Genomic DNA, 21,281 nt, shown 5'->3' on the forward strand with positions numbered 1-21,281 from the left:
TGTTTGCTCACTTTTCAACAGTATAAAAACGTGGATGATAATAGGAAAAGGCTAATAAAGGCAAAATGAGTGTAAAGCTCAAGAAGCTTCCGGTCGACTGTGAGGGTAACCAGAGTCTTGCTAACTATGAGATTGCTGTGTGTGTGTGTATGAGTGTGTGGAGAGAGAGAGAGAGAGAGAGAGAGAGAGAGAGAGAGAGAGAGAGAGAGAGAGAGAGAGAGAGAGAGAGAGAGAGAGAGAGAGAGAGAGAGAGAGAGAGAGAGAGAGAGAGAGATGTAGTTATCTGAATTATTATTTTTTTCTATCCACTCATCACCAAATCTTGAGTGTGCTTGCCTGGATAAATGTTGCAGAAATTTGAATTTTATTGACTCTGAATATGTGAGTCATGGCTTGCGGCAGGTCAGTTTTTAGTGCTAAAACATGTGACGCAGAGTGTGAAGTTTGTCTAGGTGGTCATGGTCATAGCCTATTATAGCCTCATATGTGTGTATATGCATACATGGAAATGGACAGCTTTTGATTTCTTGAGCATGTTTATGTCTTATTAATAAATATATATATGATATGTTCTAGGGATGGGTCAAGGTTTGGTCGACACGGTTTTTGTTACGGTTTCTAAAGTGTAAATAGGTAATACATTTACACTTTGTGTAAAAAGATGTTCAATGAAAAATAAAGATTGCCGAATTAAACTAGTAGGCTGTTAAAGAGCAGTTTTCTCCAGCCTTGTAATTGTGAAGGGTAAACGGCGCAACGTGCTGGATGTGTTTCCATTATCAGTACCATGCGTCATGGACGGCCGCTGGGTTATCCATCCCTATTTTTGGGGGTCACATTTGTCCGAGCAGAATCTAATATCCCGAACGTAAACGAACCTGGGGCCGGGCCCCTGAGTTATTGCCGGTCACCTGGTACCACATATTCCACACGTAACAAAACAATTTGGCGCAAATTGATGTTTGATACAATACGACAAATCGACAATATATCACTGGCCAACTGAGAAGCGTGTGGGGAAATCGGCGAGACTTTTTATCATCGCGTTATTTAGTTTTTATATCATTGATGCTGCAGAGCAGCTGAAAAAATTATTGTGGTCACGGGTTGGTTGGTTTATATTCACTACGTAGAACTATATAAACATGGCATGCAGCAGGCATGAAAACAAAGAGGTCATGGGCACCTTGATTGTCTTTCTTTATATTATTTCGCGGGCACTGTGTCATGCCTGGGCCCTTGGGAACTTGCCCCTGCTGCCCCCCCCCCGTCAGTGTCCCTGACCAGGGTACTGAAAACCAATCTCCCTCCGCTCAGCATTCCTACCCCAGTAAAGTGGCTTTCATATGGGCTATTTTACCACAGCCTCTTATTCATGTTCTCTACTGACCAGCAATATCTCATCGTCTCAATCACTGACGATATCGATGGTCCTCACTGTTACTGGCTGTGTATAACATGCGATGTAATCACATACCTACGACTACGACGGAGTATTAGGGCCACACATGAAGAAAAAAAATATTTTTGCCGTGACGAGATTAAAGTCGACACGTCGACTTTAAAGTCAACATGTGGAAATGTCGAAAATAAAGTGGAAACATCATATCGACTTTAATCTCGACGTGTCCATTTTCCGTTCCTCTGTCAGCACGCAGACGCTCCGGGCATCCTCCCAAGCGTGCAGCGGATGACACAAAGTAGTCGGTCAATAACCCTAGGGTCATTGTTTGTGGTGTAGGCCTCCATCCAAACAATATAGCGACTAAAACCTTCAATGCAACCACTGATGGCAATGCCGTAAGGCTTTAGTTTATCGTACCCATCCATATGCCAGAGTGCATTTCGGACCTTTGCTGTGATATTGCCTGCACCTCAGAAGCCGGGCACGCCTTTGGTCCACACCCTCAGGATCAAGCAACTTGATCAATTGTCTTACTGTATTTTGCGACACAACATAACCTTTATGTATTGCACGGAGGTGCAACCATCTGTATCTTTGCATCTGCCCATTTCCCATGTTAAACCCGATTCTGAAATACAATTTTGCCAAATTATCTACACAAGCCATTGGATTCAGTGCAGGCCCGTGGAGCGGTTGCTATCCCTCCCAACTAATTTCAACTGTATTCTCGACATTTCGAGTTTAATGTCGACTTTAAAGTCGACAAATCGAGATTATAGTCTACGTAATATTTCTACTTTATTCTCGACATTTCAAGCTTAATCTCGACATGTCGAGATTAAGATCGACGTGACATTTCAACTTTATTCTCGACATTTCGAGTTTAATGTCGACATGTTGACTTTAAAATCGACGCGTCGACTTTAATCTCGTCACGGCAAAAATATTTTTTTTCTTCATGTGTGGCCCTAATACTCCGTCGTAGATTCGAGCATCAGATCTTCGAAATCCCCATCTTCTATATCAGATCCAGTACCTTCCGCCATTGTTGTTAATTCAGTTTTCTCCACAGCGTCTGTTAGCTTAGCTTCAGACGCTGTGGATGTTAGTTTCTGCTGGTGAAGTCCCACCCATTGGCAATGATCTAATAGGTCTGTAGCATCAGTGGGGACTAGTGCTTGTAGTCTTACGAGCATCCTCCCTCTTACTCTTCCTGCTTTAAATTACGCAAAAATCGTCATATTGCGTCATTTAAGGCAGGAAGTGTTAGAGATCGATACGGATCTCTCTGGTCTCAGGGGAAAATAAGGAAATGATGCACGACCATTCAAAAATATGAGTGGGTTTCTAACAATACAAAGCTTAATGGAAATAGGTGAAGTTTCCCTTTGAGATAAAACTAGATCTAGCAGAAGGTAATACAAACCCTAATGCCAATCACATATAATCCACAGTGATTGCAGAGCTGCTTCTGCGTTATCGTGCCGTTTGAAGGAGTTCTCGCACGCCACTTGCAAGGCCTGAATAACAGAGCGAAATTGTCACTTCTCATTTAGGGCGAAATTGTCGCCCTAAATGTATCATCAACCGCACAGCTGGTGTTGATTGATTTAATGAGGGATGCGCTGTGCTGGTGTGATTCCCCCTTCTCCGCCCCACAGACGCCAACCCTTGAGCCAAATTTATCCCTGGATTGACTTGAGAAGAACACAAATTAATATTCCCAGAAAAATAAAAATGAACTGAGAATGTCTGTACAAATGTTTTTATCCCAAAAGGGTTCTGGGCTATTATTGGAGTACTATTATATTCAATGTTAATTATTTGGAGTGATAAGTTGGTTTGTTCATTTTTTTATTTATTTTTTAATTCATTACATGGGAGGATTGAAGGAAATTAATATGAAAGTTTGTAGTTATCACTTGAAATTAACTATGTAAAACTAATTTAAAAAGTCACTTTTAAAAGGTACAAAATTTAAAACGTACATCAAATATCAAAATTAACCCTGAATGCATCACACTATGCAACACATGCAAAAACTGTACTAAAGTATTAGATTTTCATGAAATAATAAGAGACCTACTCATGCACGACCTAATGGATCGAAAGTCACCTGCCCAAATGGTGCAAAATTCAACCTTTTCAAGCCTTTTGCTTGGGGACATACACACATACGTACACACACACACACACACACACACACACACACACCCCCATACACACACACACACAGATACATACAGACACACGTACACAGACATACACACAGAGAAACACAAGAGAGACATACACCGACATACCCACACACACACACACACACATAGATTATATTGGAGGATTTCACCGTAGGCTCGACATTAACATGCTTTCACAGTCGTGAGAGAACAGGGAGACAAAAGGAGGCCGCTGAAGGACAGAACAGAGGACAGAGAAGTGACAGAGACGCAGCGCAGATAAAACGGAGACACAGCCAGGATAACGGTGAACAAGAAGCTGCAAGGGTGGGGGAGGAGGGATACCTGAAGTCAGACATCAGTGGAGACTTGCGCGTTTTCTCGCCAGCTCTCTGCTGTGATGTGATGGCAGATCTCTGTGTTCCCATGGGGATGAACTCAGATAACACAGAGGTCGACGGAGCCGGTTTTGTTTAAAATTTATCAGTCAATGCCCCTCTCTCATACCGCCGTCTAGCACTCTAATTTTTTATCTTCAAATATCCTTTTAACTGACTTTCTAAAGTTAAGCTTCAATTGCACTAGTTTAACTGATCTTTTAATAAATTATGTGGTGATAAGGGGTGGAAGGTTTGACTCCATAAAGTTCATGAGAGGGAAACAAATGTATTAAAACTGTTTAATTGGATTTAGATTGGGTTTTGTTGTTTTTCTTCCATTAAATAACCCACAGAAATAAATGTGTAGCGGTGGTGATTTCAAACAAGTGCTGTCCGGACTGATGTAGGCCGAGGTAATCTCTCACACCATTTTCACACTTGAGACATCCGAGCACTGGACCTAATGTGTAGGGCTGTACGTTTTTCACAATCACTTTTATGCTCAATGGAGAGAAACATTGAGACTGAAACACACCGTAAAACCGTTAAAACCTCATATTCAACGTGCTGCTAGACATTTATGCCTCTTTTTCACAGACAGTACCAGCTCAACTCGCCAAGACTTAGCGTGGCATGACTTGGTTTGGTTCCAGGCATGTCATGTTTCCATCTAGAATAAAGCACCTCTTCAACATGTGCGGGTCGTCATAGCACACATGCGCAAAACTGCAGTGACGTACTTATCCTCGCGACACAAAAACAGACAGGGCTACACACAGGAGCGTCTCCATCTCTGTCACGGTACACAGCGCGGTCCTTCTTGAGCGCTGATCCTGCCGTGTTTAATAATAAATCATTATTGTTGACTGAACGCTGATGCTAGTATTTAAAGATGCCGGGTATCGGGTGTCAGGCTCAGGTGTCACCAGCCGGACATTCAGTGGTATTGGATGTGTTTTATTTGAACACATTCAATACCACTGGCATGAGAAACAAACATTGTCAAAGCAGATAATGTACCAAATATATATACATTCTCTCTCTAAAAAAAAGCACACTGCGAACACAGTAAACAACACATATAGGCCCACACACAGCTACTAAACATTACAATTGGATTTGTTTTTTAAAAATACAAACACACGCATCTAAATACACACACACGCACACCTAAAAATACACACACACACACACACACACACACTCTCTCTCAGCTTTTGAGAGAATGGTGGAGAATCACATCTTCTCCGCCATTCCGCCAACTTTGCCTCGCTCTCCTCATGCCTCGCCTGCCCCCTGGCACTCTCCTCTTGGAAGGGGTGTCTGGGGTGGTGGAAGAGGTGCCTGGGGTGGAGGAGCATGAGGGAGAGGTGGGGGGGCTGGTGGCAGTGGACTCAACGAAGTCCTGAAAGAAAACGAATAAGAAGGAAATAGGAATTATATGCCAGAACTGGTTGATATGGCCATATGTTACGTACAATATGTAATAGCTATGTACACAATATAGTACTGCCAAAAAATACATTGATTAAACATGTAATATTACTAATTAAATATAATATATTAGTATAATAATACTTATAGAATATTACTAATATAATATATTAGTATATATAATATTACTTATAGAATATTACTAATATAATATAATATATTAGTATAAAGCTTATTTTTAACCTGGAGTCACTAGAACATGGAAGATCTGGATATCATACGACATGATATCCAGCCCGGTCGTATGCAGCCCGGTCTGCAGCCCGGCCGAGAACCGGGGTCGGGCGGCCCGCGAAAGTCGGCCGCGGACTTTCGCGATCTTCCGCGATCTTTCGCGAAAGTCGGCCGCGGACTTTCAAGATCTTCCGCGAAAGTCGCCACAGACTTTCGCGATCTTCCGAGAGTCCGCGGCCGGGCTTCGAAGCCCGCGGCCGGGCTGCAGAGTATAATTAATAAAATAATTACTAGTTAATTACAGAGAAAACACTTACATTTCTGTTTTTCCAATCCTGTCGCATCTTTTCGCCCTCCATCTTGTCTAGGATATTTCTTGATTTTCCGTTTTCTCGCAAGGTATTGTGGGAGCAAGTCAGAACTGAAGCGCTTTGAGGGTGCCCATCGAAAATCTCAATTTTGAGGGGATGTTAGCCCTCCCCCTACCCCTTAAGCTACCTTTAAACTGGTATTGGGACATGGCTCCACGGCGCGTGAACGCGCAACAGCGAGGGTTAGGGCTGAGATTTCGAAGCGAGCCAAGTAATGGGATTCAACCTATAGGTACCCGCGGAGAGAACAGGGCTTAAGCCCGGGGCTTGAAGCTCACGATATTGTCCCTCACACGAGGTAGATACAATTCCCTCCCTTAAGCTTCATAGTTACCATACCGAATCATGCCTACTTTAACAAATGAAGTGAGTTAAAAGCGACCAAGGATTGGACCACTTTCTTCAAGAAATAACGCAACACTAAGGAAGTGAGCAACTATGATTTTTGAAAAACGAACCCCTGAGCAGCAGCTAACGCACATTACCACCACCGCCACCACGACCCAAAAGAGACAAAAAGAGAGCAGTTCTTCTGAGCTCAATGCGCGTTTGGCTTATTAGCTTAGCTTGCGCTCGCCCGGGCTGGGTGTGACCAGTGGTGTAGTCTATTTTATTGTAGTGGGTATACTGTGTTGATTCCCTCCCAGCCTCGTACACACACGTCCCGCCGGTACGTGTACATGTGTGGCGCTTATGGGGTGTCGCACCACACACACTAAGGCAGGGGTCTACAACCTGCTGCATGGATTTAAGAGTGCAACGATTATCAACAATAATGGAAAGCTGAATAGGCTTGGCAGTTTTAATAACAGTATGAACAAATAGAAAACAATCAGAACACACAGTATATAGCAGCAATCAACAAGGTCGAAATCTACTCAAAATAATTGTATGAACTGTTTACAACCATGGCTAACCAATGCATGAGAAGGAAATGAAAGGAGACTAATGTTTCACTCTTTCAATTGCTCTAATTTTAGCTCTAACTGTTATCTCACATACCATACAGTAATTGAATTGTGTAAAAGTCTGAAATTACTGCACCTTAAAAATGACCATGAATTAGCTATACTCTCATTTGCATAGTAATTTAATTTCTTTCCCATAACTCCTAACCAAGGATGCCTGTTTTTCAATTCCCTAGCCTTTCACTCAGTCCACAAGGCTGGTCAGGGGTTCTCATCCTAAAGTAACAAGGAGATATACAGTGAGATTAAAACATTGTCTTATGTTGATTACTCGTTATGTGGTATACACATTAATATGGGAGGACTGGACACACACACACACACACACACACACACACACACACACACACACACACACACACACACACTTTTCGGTTGTGTCTTTGCTAGACTCCGTAGCTCTGGTAGTGGCAGCTGCTGCTGCAGGGTCAACCGAAGCAGCAGCAATAGTTTTTGCGCCAGGCTTAAAACTAACTAAAACACTGCAATAGTGTAGTTTGCTTTTCATTTTGTAATATTGTAATTGTAACTTTCAATCTGTGTGGGTGGCCCACCACAGCGCAAGAGGGAGGGGCTTTCCCAGCCAACTAACAGAGATGTAGGGGCCGCTTTGTGCTTTGTAACAGAGACAGGGCAGAGCGCGCAGGGGGAATTTCCTGAATGATGAATGCAGGAGATAACTTCCCGTGCTAAAATTATTTTATTGCAGTTATACTCAACCGGTATTCGCGAAATAAAAGTAAATAATAAATAAATAAATAAATAAAAAATAAAAATAAAATAAAAGTGAAAGTTCTGTCTCAAAACGATTAATACGTATCCGTGCACATTTTTTATCGGGTACACGGAAATCCTGGACTGTTCCTAGTGAGTATACGGCGTATACCTGCGTATCACGTATCACAGAGACCCCAGAGCCCCAGCCAGCCTGTGTAACCAGTTGTGGTCAATCAAGGCTTTTTTGGAAGCTCCAGTAGCAGTCAGTAATGAGGAAACACACAGTGACCCACATCACACGCCGTCACGCATGCAGCACGCCCCCCTATCAGGGGGACGCCCGGCACACTGGAGGGAGAAGATGAAGATGAAAAGGAGGAAGGACAGAATAAATGGCCCGCAAAAAATAGCAGTCGGAAGAGTTTAAAAATAGCCTTGGAGGAAAACAATATATATGTCTCATGCCAGGAGGGATACCAAACTGCACAATAATATTCACTTGCTTGATTCAGGAATTTATTCTTATACTGTTGAAGCTTTGCTGTGATTTGAATGTCTACATTTTGTGTATTAGGGGTTGCACAGGCCCTCATACATTAAGCCTGCAGACCCTTCCCTGGCCAGCTCAGTCCTATGAGATCGACAGAGAGGATGAGTGATGTCTGACATTCCTGCAAATTGTTTGCCAAAAATCTTCTGCTGGTTCATGTCAACATTCGAATGATGAATATGTTTGCAAATATTTATGCAAATGAAGAAATACATCCTTAGTGACGCTTCCGTCCATATGTTAACAATGACAGAGGACACAATGGTTGAATGCAGTGGTGTTGCAGTGTTTGAAGATGGAATGCATATTTAATCTTCAAGTTGATAAATATTGATATGCATCACCACATGAAGCAGTATTGCCCCAACACCCCCCACTAACATCTCAGATGCATGTGCTCTGGAATAACGACTTCTGTGCAGTGTCTACAAGAATGCATATGTACGTGTATAGATGATGAAATTGAGATTGCATTATAACCTAACATCCTCTGAGCTGAATACCCATTTCTGTAGTTACAGTTTAGACTATAATAAGGAGATCACATTGCATTAAAGCAGCATTCCTCCCAGATGAAATCTTGTATTGACGATTTACATAATGACGAATCCTCCACGTGTCGGATCGGGACATTTTCTGGTTCCGCCATTTCTCTGTCTTGGAATAACGAGACGCCTTTGTTTTTCGGGGCCTGCCCGTAATTCCGACACCTCATTGTTCAGACGTCTCAATGGTCCGAAATATTTCCCATTAGATCGACATGCCACTATGCCGACGGTTCAATGTTCCGAAAACGGAACCCATTGGTCCGAAGGTCAGTTTGTCAGACTTTTCAAAAAGGAGGCGCATTAGGCCGACGGTTCAATATGCCGAATAGGCCAAGGCGCAATTCCACATGTGTGATTATGAAACCAAAAATAAAAAACGATGTAGGCTAATGGGAAATATTTCGGACCATTGAGACGTTGGAACAATGAGGCGTCGGAATTACGGCATGGCACCTGTTTTTCAGAGTGCCAGTTCAGAACTGGCAGCGAATACTCTTTATTTTTAACTGCATGTCTTCATGTACTGCCTAAAATGCTTCACTTCAGATTATTATATATTTTTTTTAAGTTTCAACTCAATGTGGGTAAAAGTGGAACATTTGAAGTGAACCCTTGATTATGTTTATGGTAAATGTGGGTCTCGAAGGCTATTAGTTTGTGATCATAGATTTTTAATATTGGTTCAGAGTTACGGTTGTGGGTAATAGGGTCTAGCAAAGATCACTGAATTCTTTGACTCAGCCGTTAAAAACAAGATGAAATATTGCCACAGTCTTGTTCAATATCTGAACTCTCAGTTGTGTGCTGAGCTCAGCTGACACTTTGTGATTTTCACAGTTCCAGGAAATGGAACAATCGACATGTTTCCTCCTTGATAAGACACTGACAAAACCTGATGGGAAACACTGAGGGAACGAATCACTGCTCCTCCAGAGGCAACGGCCACGGCAGGGATAAATCTGATGTGTCACGGCACAGAGGGACGGCAGCATATCCGCACTTGTCTCTCAAAGGGTGCACTCACACTAGGACATCTGGCCGTTGGCCGTTTCCACACCTAACCGTGCTCAACAGGCCCCATTGTTCTCTGGCCTGCATTCACACTAGGCCATCTGGTCGTGGCCGTTGGCCGTCGCAACTGTGGCCTGGCCACGGTAGGCTCTTGTACATACGTCATCAAGTCGTAACACGTCATCACCAAGCGTCCGCTGCATGGAACATAATAAAGTCTGCTGCGAGTCAGAGTTTTAACAACAATGGACAACAACACAGAGAACACAGTTCGCACTTTGACAGACACTCGACTTCTCTATGGGACCAACGTGAACCAACAGTTGAACCGCTTGACGCCATGTTTACCGTTTAATGGGAAAGAGGGGTCGTCGCCTTTATTATGTCCATGGTCGTCGCAGGGACTATACGTCATCCAGCTCAGGTTGCGTAACCGTGCGTGTGCGCGTGTCGGCTCATTAGCATCTGTACCGTGGCGGCCCGTACCGTAGCAGCACACCTCTCTCAAGTGGCAAAGTTGGCCTGGCCTGGCCAGACCGGCCACACTCACACTGGCAGATTTGAGCACGGTTAGGTGTGAAAACGGCCACGGCCAGATGGCCTAGTGTGAGTCCACCCAGTGTACCTGTACCACTGATGATAATCACACCTTGGCATTATTGAGGCCGCTGTCATGCCAAATTTGTACCGGCTGCCAAATTTGAACCGGGCACGTGAACAGTTGTCCGTTGCCAGGCAACGGACAACTGATTACGTAAGGGTTGTCCGTTGCCGGGCAGGTTTCAAAAAAACATTTGCGCTCATGTTGCCAAAGACGAAATAACATAATACAGATAACGGATGGCTAGATAACACTTGTTTTTACTTTATATTTGTATTGTATTGAATTGTTTAATCAAATGTAGCTAGTAAACTGAGTGTTTAAAGCGGGTTTCAAAAAACATTTGCGCTCATGTTGCCAAAGACGAAATAACATAATACAGAAAACGGATCGCTAGATAACACTTGTTTTTACTTTATATTTGTATTGTATTTAATTGTTTAATCAAATTTAGCAAGTAAACTGAGTGTTTAAAGCAGGTCAAGGACGAAATAGCACAATACAGATAACGGACTAGTGCGAATGAACGAGCTTGAAGGTTCGCGAATGTTCGGGAACCTTTCACGTCATTCGACGCGATCGTCCGTTGCCAGGCAACGGACAACGCGATCATCTGTTGCCAGGCAGTTTTGGAATGGATTACGTATGGATGACGCGCCCGGTACAAATTTGGCAGCCGGTACAAATTTGGCATGACACCGCCGTTCGATTGGCTCTGGCTATGAATAATAGCCAGAGCCCCCCCCCTTCTATCTACAGGAAAAGAACAGCTGCATAACTCACCATCAATATTCATCATCATAAAATGTATTTGCGAGTAAAACTCGCGGCAAACCATTTCTTCTACCTTTCCCATCCATTTGCATGATTTCCCTCGATTTTCATGTGGTGGTAAGCAGAAGTTTGACTGCATGGGATTACACCAAACAACATCTTTACCGACGCTAGTGACATGGCAGCATCTTATAACCATTTACTCCGGGGGCATGATTGGGGCACAACGTGTTACTGTGTCATAACAGCTCAAATATATGATGATAAGGAGAGAACAAAAATAAACAGTGTAGTTTGTGTTTAGCGAGACGTTTAATGCGTCCACTTTCCAGTCAATACTCATGGTCAACTCTAACTTGGAAAAGGAGGGAAGCTCTCCTCCACATGGAGGTCCATGAGCTCCTGCTGCAGCCGGCTGACTCCGGGCTAAGGGCTGATGGCGCTGAGTCGGCACCGTGGCTCCACGCACCCGCAGACTCGGCTGACCTTCTCTCTAATGGAAACCCCTCTGGGTCCAATTCCTGGCTCCAGCGTACTTTAGCAAGGTAAGTAACTTTTACCCTGCACTACTGCTAATATATGCTGATTATTACTTGCGTTAAAATGTGGTACTTAATGGCCGCTTGAGCTTGGGTACTCGACGGCTGAATGTTATTATGATTATTTTGATTGCCCTTAACACCTTGCGCCTCCACACAGAGGCGGTGGAGCTTAGTGCCGAGCAGGGGTCAGATGTCAAGCACATTCACCTTCTGGATGGGGCTTATGGGCAAGGGGCTCGCTGAGCCTCTTTACAGATGGCAGCTCCTCATTCCTGTTGCAGCTGCTCCAACCCCTGTCCCTTTCTCCCTCAGTTATTTTCAGTTATTTTACACTGAGAATGAGGTTTCCTTTTGGAATTCAGAAAGTTAGGGTATTATTATGATAATAATCATCTTTACCCATACATCCTCTTCCATCCATAAGAATGCAGCTCAAAGTGCTGTACAATGCAGCAAAGAACATTAAAGAGGTATAACTCTGAAAATGATGCAAATGAAGCAGAAACCAAGACGACTAGCATGACACTAAAAAGCAGTTGAATCTGCCAGTAATGTAAATGGTTAATTTTTTTGGACGAATTGGAAGGAGTATTGACAGTTGTACAGTTCATGCAATTCAATATTTAATTATTTAATCCTTGCACTTAAATGTGTGTGAACAATAAAAAAGTGCATAAAATCTCATTTGTACTATTTGGGAATAGGTGACTATGATTGCTGCTTCCTTGTAACCGTGCTCACCTTGAATTACCTTTTGATATGCTGTATACTATTACATTTGGTATGTTACGGATTGTCAGGCAAGGATCAATTGGAGCCATACAGTTTGTTGACCGCTCTCTCACTTTCTCTCCGTGTTTCTTTTGGATAATGTTGGAATGGACAATAGTTCTGTACTGTTTTTTTTCGTGTCAGAGTGATTTGTTCGACTCTACCGAGTGGTCCTGTGGATTTGTTTAAACTGGATACAGACGAATGGAATCGTAAGAGCTAAGGCATATTTCATTGTAAATCTACACTTCCTGTTCATTTGCTTTGCAACTTTACAAGGAATAGAGACAGAATAACAATGAAACAGTAACATAAATAGATACCTTATACCTATTTTTAATCTCCAGCAGACAACTGCTTGCTAGGGGACCTGTCCAGGATCTTTAGAATTACGGAACCACCTTTTCAAGTGTTTTCTGTGTGCGTGTGTGTGTGTGTGTGTGTGTGTGTGTGTGTGTGTGTGTGTGTGTGTGTGTGTGTGTGTGTGTGTGTGTGTGTGTGTGTGTGTGTGTGTGTGTGTGTGTGTGTGTGTGTGTGCGCAATCCGGTCTCACGAAAATACGTGACACTGTCACGTTATTTAATCTATTGAAACGTGATCAGGGACACGTATTTTCAAAATTTTCGTGTCAGTGTCACGTATTTTCGTGAGACCGGGTTGGTGTGTGTGTGTGTGTGTGTGTGTGAGAGAGAGAGATGCTATATATTTCTTCAAAGCAAATACAGCAATTGCCAGTCCTAAACAGGATACAGAAATGTAGCATCTAATAGATGGTTGGAAATTCAGTCGCCAATAAGTCAAAGAGGTGCAGAGTACACTAGCCATATCATAACATACAAGCAGACGAATGCAAAATAACCAAAAGTAATCTTCTGGTTCAGGTTTACTATGCATTCATGTGTGATTCTGCACACGTCTGAGTGACTGTTCCATTAAAATAACAGATTGTGTGTGTGTGTGTGTGTGTGTGTGTGTGTGTGTGTGTGTGTGTGTGTGTGTGTGTGTGTGTGTGTGTGTGTGTGTGTGTGTGTGTGTGTGTATGGGGAAGAGAAAGAGGCAGTGCATTAGAACTTGGTAGAATGGAATCTAGGTCATAGTGTGTGTAAGCGTGTGTGAGTGTATGTGTCTGTGTGTTTGCGCGTGTCTGTGTGTCTGCGTATTTGTGTCTGTGTGTGTGTCTGTCGGTGTATGTCTGTGTATGTGTGTCCGTGTGTGTCTTTGTAGGTGGGGAGAAAGGGAGCAGTAAAAAGGAAATAAAAACAGTGGAAAGCATTCAACAGAAAAGCCATGGAAGGAAGAATACCTGTAAAGGGTGATCTAAAATTAAAATACAAAGACAATACAAGACAACCTCCAGACTGACGTATTGACCCAGAAGCACCTGGGCCCCAACTTTAAATATCTGGGAGCACCAGTAAAAATCCTCTTTAGGTAGCACAAAAAAAAAATATATTTTTTAAAAAGGGCGCCACTTCAACCATTACTGAATATAGATGCAGTGTATGTAATAATAATAGTAGTAGTATTAAAAGTTGTAAAAAACAATACAACAATATAGAGAGCCATAAGCCTGCTTTAGAGAAATAAAGAACCATACTCTGAAGAGGTCTGCCTATCATTTATATAGCCTATTTTGTTGCACTTGTTATCGGCCACACTGGCCAGGAAATAATAACTAGTGGAAAGCCAGCTTCTGCCTGGAAACAAATCTAAATTAGTGAGAATAACAACAGAAACAGCGGCATTTATGCTACTAAAACCGTTCGACATTTTCCGTGCTGCTACTCTGCCAAATTGGATGCTACATAAATGAAGCACAACACTTCAGACAGAGCACCAAATGCCTCTGTGGCCTGAGCTGTCTGCGACACCCCTTCAACTCTCAACATGGTGAATCCTCATAAATGCTCCCACTGCAGCCAGGAATATAATTAGTTATTTTTCCTTTAGTTTATAAGCCATTGCAAATGAATGAAAATCTGTTGACTGATCTGAAAGACTGAAATGATTCCCCGATACAGGGCGTACCTCCAGGCTACAATCTATATTCGCCATGGTGACCGGCAATGGTGCAACCTGTTGTTGTAGCAGGGCCAATGCTTCATTGGAGTTTGCAAATTGTGCATTTTATGAAAACGTTTGGTCACACTGCGACTGCACATTATGTGGCTGCACAGAGTGCCGGCCCTGTACACCTGGGGGCCCTAAGCAGGATCATTTTGGGGCCCTGCTTTGTGGTGGATAGGATTAATTTTGCCACAGAGAACAAGCAACTGTTTTTTTTTTTTTATCCGTACCTCTTTGAACACGATTCGAATTATTTTACTACTTATTAAGTATACTCACTGAAACAGTCAAAGTAAAGCTTACACACTTACCACATTTCTACTTTTACTTTTCTTAATGAATTTTGTAAACGTAGAAAATGTTCTGAAGCTTTTCTGTTGTTTGTTGTCCATGCATCACACATTGTTTAATTGCAACGTAGTATAGTAGAGCTATAAGTAGGTGAGTAAAGGTAAATCAGGCAATATGTGTCTTCAGGGATGTTTAATATATTAATATCAATTAACACGGCAACGCTCCGCACGCTATGGGAACGGGGGGCGCAAAACTCAATCTCACCTAGGGCTACCAAAGGGCTAGAACCGGTCCTGGGGGAGAGAGCGGGAGAGAGGCGATGTCGGACAAAGGAAGCAAGCTTCGTTTAGCTTTGTCATGTACAGTATCGTCATCATTACGGTTGCCAGTTTTGGACCAGTCAAACCAGCGCCTGCGCTGAATCAAACATCATGTTCCTTGCTTGTTGCCCTCTCAGCAACACTGAGCATTACATTAAAAACAAGTGTAGGGTTGCCAGGTCAGTCAGAATCAGGTCATTTTAGGTTATCATGATCAGACATCTATACAGTCTATGGGACAGACAGACACATTCTTAATTCCCCCATTGTTTTCTTAAACTAATATGAGCTGTATGTTTATAATGTTTCCTTTCTTGTTAAGTGGATTGTTTTGTGTATTAAAAAAATAAAATGAAAATAAAATTGATGTGTGTGTTAGGGGGGCCCCTGGCAGTCGGGGCCCTAGTTTGCATATAGGGAGGGGCGGCTCTGGCTGCACATGTGATCAAACGGTTGAGTCTGCAGGGTTTGCAGGACTGTAAAGAGAGAGAGAGAAGTGTAATAAGTGAGCTTGACTGACACAGAGAGAGGGAGTGACAGAGAGACCACCCTGTTAGTGAATATATTTGAATTAGAGACCTCTATATTTCAGAATATTCCATCCTGGGAGAGACTCTGAAAATGATGTTCATCATTTCAGAGATTCCATTTTATGAGAGTTTGCATGGGCCTGCTTAGGGGAACATGCAAACCAAAATGATGGTCAGTTAAAGCAACCATTATCAGCTCCATGTACCAGAACATGACTTTAGAAAGGTATTACGACCATCATTATTTTTTAGCACAACTTCATAAGATTGTAAAAAAAAAAATCAACATGGGCAGGGGCGTGTTTTTGGTATTATTTAGAATGTTTATTTAGAAGACACAACTATATCAATTGTTGTTCTCTGTGTTTCCTCTCTGCCTCGGCTGTCAGGCTGGGCCTAATGGAAGACCCTGAAGATTGCTAAGGTTATTCACAATAAACTATCACTTCAAGATCTTCTGCATGGTTGGCACCTTTCGCTTGTTAAAATCCTCCAACTGAGCCTGGCCGATTGGAAACGTTTTGTTCAATTTAACGAGACAGCCATGGGGATAATAATCACAAGGACACTCAAAGGTAATTAATAACAGCATGACTTGTTGTCAGCAAGGGGTATTTCAACTAAGGCCCCACTCAAAGGCCACTCCTGCTGATCACAGAGATATTGAACATATTTAACGAGCTGCCTCGTTTCAGGCACAGTCCAAGTAGGCAGATCATATTACAAATGACTTCACTTAATATTTAGCATTCGGTTCAGTTATATGACAAATACAGGTCATTAAGGAGCAGAAAGGGGATGGGGAATCTAGATCAAAAAAGTGTACAGATAGACTGCATGCCCAGAACCATTCTGCTGAGAGCCATTGCATTAACCTGCCCACTGGCACTTAATCCTGCAGTGGTTGGAGAGTTCCCTGATCCAAGATGTTTTCTTTTGTTGTGAATATTGTGCTTCATATGATTGCATCCCTGTAAAATGTTTTCTTATGTAATGTATTCATATACAGCACAAGGCCATCTTGAAAGCAGCACAACGGGATGGAATGTGCTCATTAAAACAAAGAAAAGCAATGCATTGCATCAATACATGCATATTTTAAGAAGACTGCGTTGTGCTCCTTTGGTACTGTAATCATTTCAAAAACCTCACAGGCCAGTGCTGATTATGCTCTCCTCAGGAACAACCCGGTATCACGCGATTTCGTGCTCATGCGCACAAACATTATTAATCTATTGAATCGTGTCCCAGATTACGATTGTCCGACTTTTTTAGTGCTACACAGAACGAAATGTAAACCAATGCATTCTGAATGGGAGCGTTCTCCGACAATTGACGTGCTCCACAAAACGAAACGAGAGAGAGAAAGAGAGAAAGGGAGGGACAGAGAGGGGGGTGAGCGCAGATAGTACAGTGCACCCTCTAGTTATATATCTGTATATATTATTATCTAGTTATATATATGTCAACATTTCTGATTTGTAAGCAGACCTCCTCAAAAACTACGTTAATTGTCGGAGAACGCTCCCATTCAGAATGCATTGGTTTACATTTCGTTCTGTGCAGCACTAAAAAAGTCGGACAATCGTGATCTGGGACACGATGCGCACAGATTAACGTTTGTGCACATGAGCACGAAATCGCGTGATACCGGGTTGCAAGGAAACACATTGAGACACACCATCAGGAGGTTTACAAACCAACGGCTTAGTTTAATCTGGGTTATCATGCAAAGTGTGTACCATTCCCCAGCAGTCCAGTTAGAATGTGTTATTCATTCTAAGTGCATGAGAAGTCCAACCACTTGAATGTTATCAGGGAGGCCTCCTTAATGGACGCAGTAACCAACACTGGCACGCATCAGCCTCATCAGCAGTTTGAACCATGATCCAAATCCTATGCAGCCATGATACCATCTCATGTAAACACACAGTATCTCTCTCTCTCTATCCCTCTCTCTTACACGCACAAACAAACAAAAACAAAAACACAAACACACACACACACACACACACACACACACACACACACACACACACACACATATGCATGCACATAACTTTGGTTCTTAATAACTATTGTTAGACCCAAGTTATAAATACTCTTTAGAAACTGTATAATATAAAGATAGAATGTAAAATACGTAATATAAATAATGATATGTCAATATATTATTGATACATTTTCCATTTATTATGAACTAGAGACAAAAGAGTTAATTATCTCAATATTGACATCCCACCAGAGACTCTGCAGGGGGAGTTCATCAAAGACACTGAATAATCAGAACAACCCTAATACGGTTAGAGATCTTCACATCGCTCTAGTCTAACCCTTCTAACTGTTCACAAGGAGCCAGATCACCGCTATGGAGGGGAGCGCTGGGCGATCATTACAATTCTCATGTTGTCCAATCATGGTTATTCTAAATGGCCAATATACCTTCCCATCATCAGGGGGGATGGGGTGAGTGGGAGTTACTTAAACTGCAAGCAATGCAGTTAAAGTAACAAGCATTTATAAAATAGTGGGAAAAAATATATATATAGGAATGCCATGGCATCATGTTCCGTTTAACATCATTATCTTATCTTCAACACCACGATCCAAATCCTGGTCCGTCAGATGGCTCATCTCAGAGCCGATCAGGCGTGTTGAGAGTGGAGGCTCATTCACGGAGAAGAGACGGCAGACTGGGCCCTGTTTCCCGATAACGATGGATCCACGCTCGATCATTCTCCCGATGGGTCTTGCGATCCATCGTAAATTTCTTTGGAGCGTTTCCCGAAACTCCTCTTAACATGAACGTGTGTTCACTGTACGCACGACGTTCGTAAGATTGTAACTGTCTATACTGACATGGCTGAAATGGACTCCGTAGGAGGGGGGGATGCAGGAATGTCGCAGGAAAATGGGCTTAAAAAGGGTTAAAATATCTCCCATCAAGGCCAACAGCAGAGTAGTCGACAAAAAGAATAGACTGCAATAATATGAATGCTAAAGATACGCACTGTGCGTAAAAAAATTTCCCCCCTGAAATAATTCCATATGACAAAAATCAAAAATAGCTTGTGTGACAACAACTACATTTATCTTAATGTGCTAATTTCTGCAACATGCTTTGCGCATCAAAGAGAGCAGACTTTATCTGATTCCGCGTAAGGTTTCATTGATTTGCGCGCACTCTCTTCTCTAGAATCTTTGGTGTAAACATAAAAAATGCAACATTCCATTAATTCAGCATCATTCAAAAGCAAAGGCTGGACATTGACACACGGCTATTGCTGCCCCGATTAGGAGAGCTTGGTCTAGATCCTGCCCATATTGTTGGGCAGGATGATGCATAGGCCATTTTACACTGCCAAGCCGGTTCGGTCGCAGCTTGGCACGCCCGGCGATTTCACCATCTTATCTCTAGTTTCATGTGTAAAACCGAGGGGGGGAAATCCCCTGTTCGTCACGCTGCGCTGACTTTATTGGTTCACTGGAGAAGGCGGGGCTGCGCACAGAGTCCAGACCCAGACCTCTTCAGAATAATTTGAATACTACCGCATGATTTTATTTTTTTATGAATGAAGACACCCGCATGCAAGAATGAGTTCAGCTACAAACGCGATAAACTATTTACAAGTGCAAAAACGGCAACATTTTCTTTATTTTGCTGAGCAATTGTTTTTTATCCCGACAAAAGCCTTGTAAGGAAAGTTCCTCTGTGTCTCTCTCGTAGATCGCACCATCTTTCAAGGTCTTTTTTCATGTGACTGCATAACCTTCTCTCACATGATCAGCAGCTCGCAGATTTCACTTTCTCTCCAGTTAGAACTGCTCATAATGATATCACTGCGTTGTCTCTGTAGAGACAGCTCAGCAACACCTCTATCCAAGAACCTCCCTGGAACCGCGGAGCCGTCGCATTTACATCAGATTCAAAATGAAACCCAATAAACCGCAAATGTGTGGAGGGTCCGGGAGGGTAAATCGGTGTGCTAGCTCAAACAGGCAATTTACCTCGGGCAGTGTAAACGCGCGGACCATGCCGCGAAAAAAGGCTTGCATACGATGGCACATTTGGCAGTGTAAAAACGCCTTATGATGGTGCTGGTAATCTAAGTGGGAAAGCGCGCGGCGTGCAGGCAGGCACGCATTGCAGCAGTTTCCCGCAGCAGTCTACGTTCATTGCAGAAACCACGCTCTCAACTTGACGATTGTGCACTGTCAGGGATGTTTGTAACTGTCTAGACACGGTCCAATAAATAATGAACTTCATCACAGCCTCACCGAAGCATCTACAGTGCTTTATGGCAAACAATCGCAACAAAAAACGCCTGCAGAAATTCTCAGACACCAGCTTGTCTCAGCATGATTTGTGTCCAGTAGGCTATGTCTTCTGTCATTGATCAATATGAGGACATTTTAACCACGATGGTTGAATTCAAATCAGAGGGTAGACAGCAAGAGCAGCTCGAAAGCGACCTCCCACACAAGAGCAATGGAATCATTTGATTTTATTATGCCTTGTGAGAGGGTTGCATTGTGACGTGGTGTTTGATTGGTACATTTCGGCTGCGCATGTATTTTTGGAATTTTAAATTGCTGCAATAAATTATGTTGTTGTTGACTTCTAACATGTCTCTGTCTTTGCTGTTTAAATCTAACAGTAGTCTATGATTAAATGATTAATATATATATCGGCGGTCAGGGCCGGCGCTCGGCACAGGCGACCTAGGCGATTGCCTAGGGCGGCAAATGTGTCCAGGGCCTTTGGCACCGAAACGGTCAGAGCTGACCCTGTCGGTGGTAACCACTGTTTTGGGGGTATTGCGAAATTGCGCCAGCTGAACATTCCATGGTAATGGATTGGTTTTAATAAAACCCAGAGGTGTGTCCGCTGGTGACGCCACTGAGGCTATAGTAGGCTAACAATGCTCTTAGCACCCTACGAGTACCCCTGGAGTCCTCGTTAGTTGCGAGCGTTTTCATGACGTTCGTTACCAACGATGCTTTCGGGAAATGGTGTGAAAACTGTACGATGCTCGTACGACGCACTTCAGAAACGACTTAGGCTAACGATGCTTTCGGGAAACGGGGCCCTGGTCTGTTAACGAGCTTCTGACTGCTGATTAGCGGGGCTAATTAGGTTGACATCACGATCCACTCCAAATATCTCTAGCACAGTAGGGCACACATTCTTGATATCATTTTTAGTCTGCTTCTTGTTATTTCACCATTCACCCAACATTGAGTGCCAGAAAACGAAAATACTTTCACGACTCAACAATTACACTGTGCTTGTTGCTTGCTTTATTTACTCCAAAATACCTGGGTGACCTTGGGTGTCTTGAAAGGCGCCTCTAAATTAAATGTATTATTATTATTATTAAAATAGTGGTAGGGGAGTAAACAGGTTAGTTGCTAATTACCATTGTGACGATTGTTTCATGGACGGAGTGCACTGTGTTTACAGAGTAAAATCGAATTGTGAGTTAAAAAAATAAATAAAGCTTTTCTTTATTCTAATAAAGATGCAGGTATGAATTCGCCAACATCCCTTTTCCAAATGTGCTATTCAGTCGACCGGTGTGGAGGG

The 21,281-nt window shown here is 42.8% G+C and overlaps 1 long non-coding RNA gene across 1 annotated transcript in view; it reads right to left on the reverse strand.

Annotated features, from left to right (window-relative positions):
• Nucleotides 1-21,281, reverse strand: part of LOC132473984 (uncharacterized) — a 397,093-nt gene that overhangs the window by 208,866 nt on the left and 166,946 nt on the right. The window lies entirely within an intron of this gene.

This window comes from Gadus macrocephalus, chromosome 16 (assembly GCF_031168955.1).
Source record: "Gadus macrocephalus chromosome 16, ASM3116895v1".
Lineage (NCBI taxonomy): Eukaryota > Metazoa > Chordata > Actinopteri > Gadiformes > Gadidae > Gadus > Gadus macrocephalus.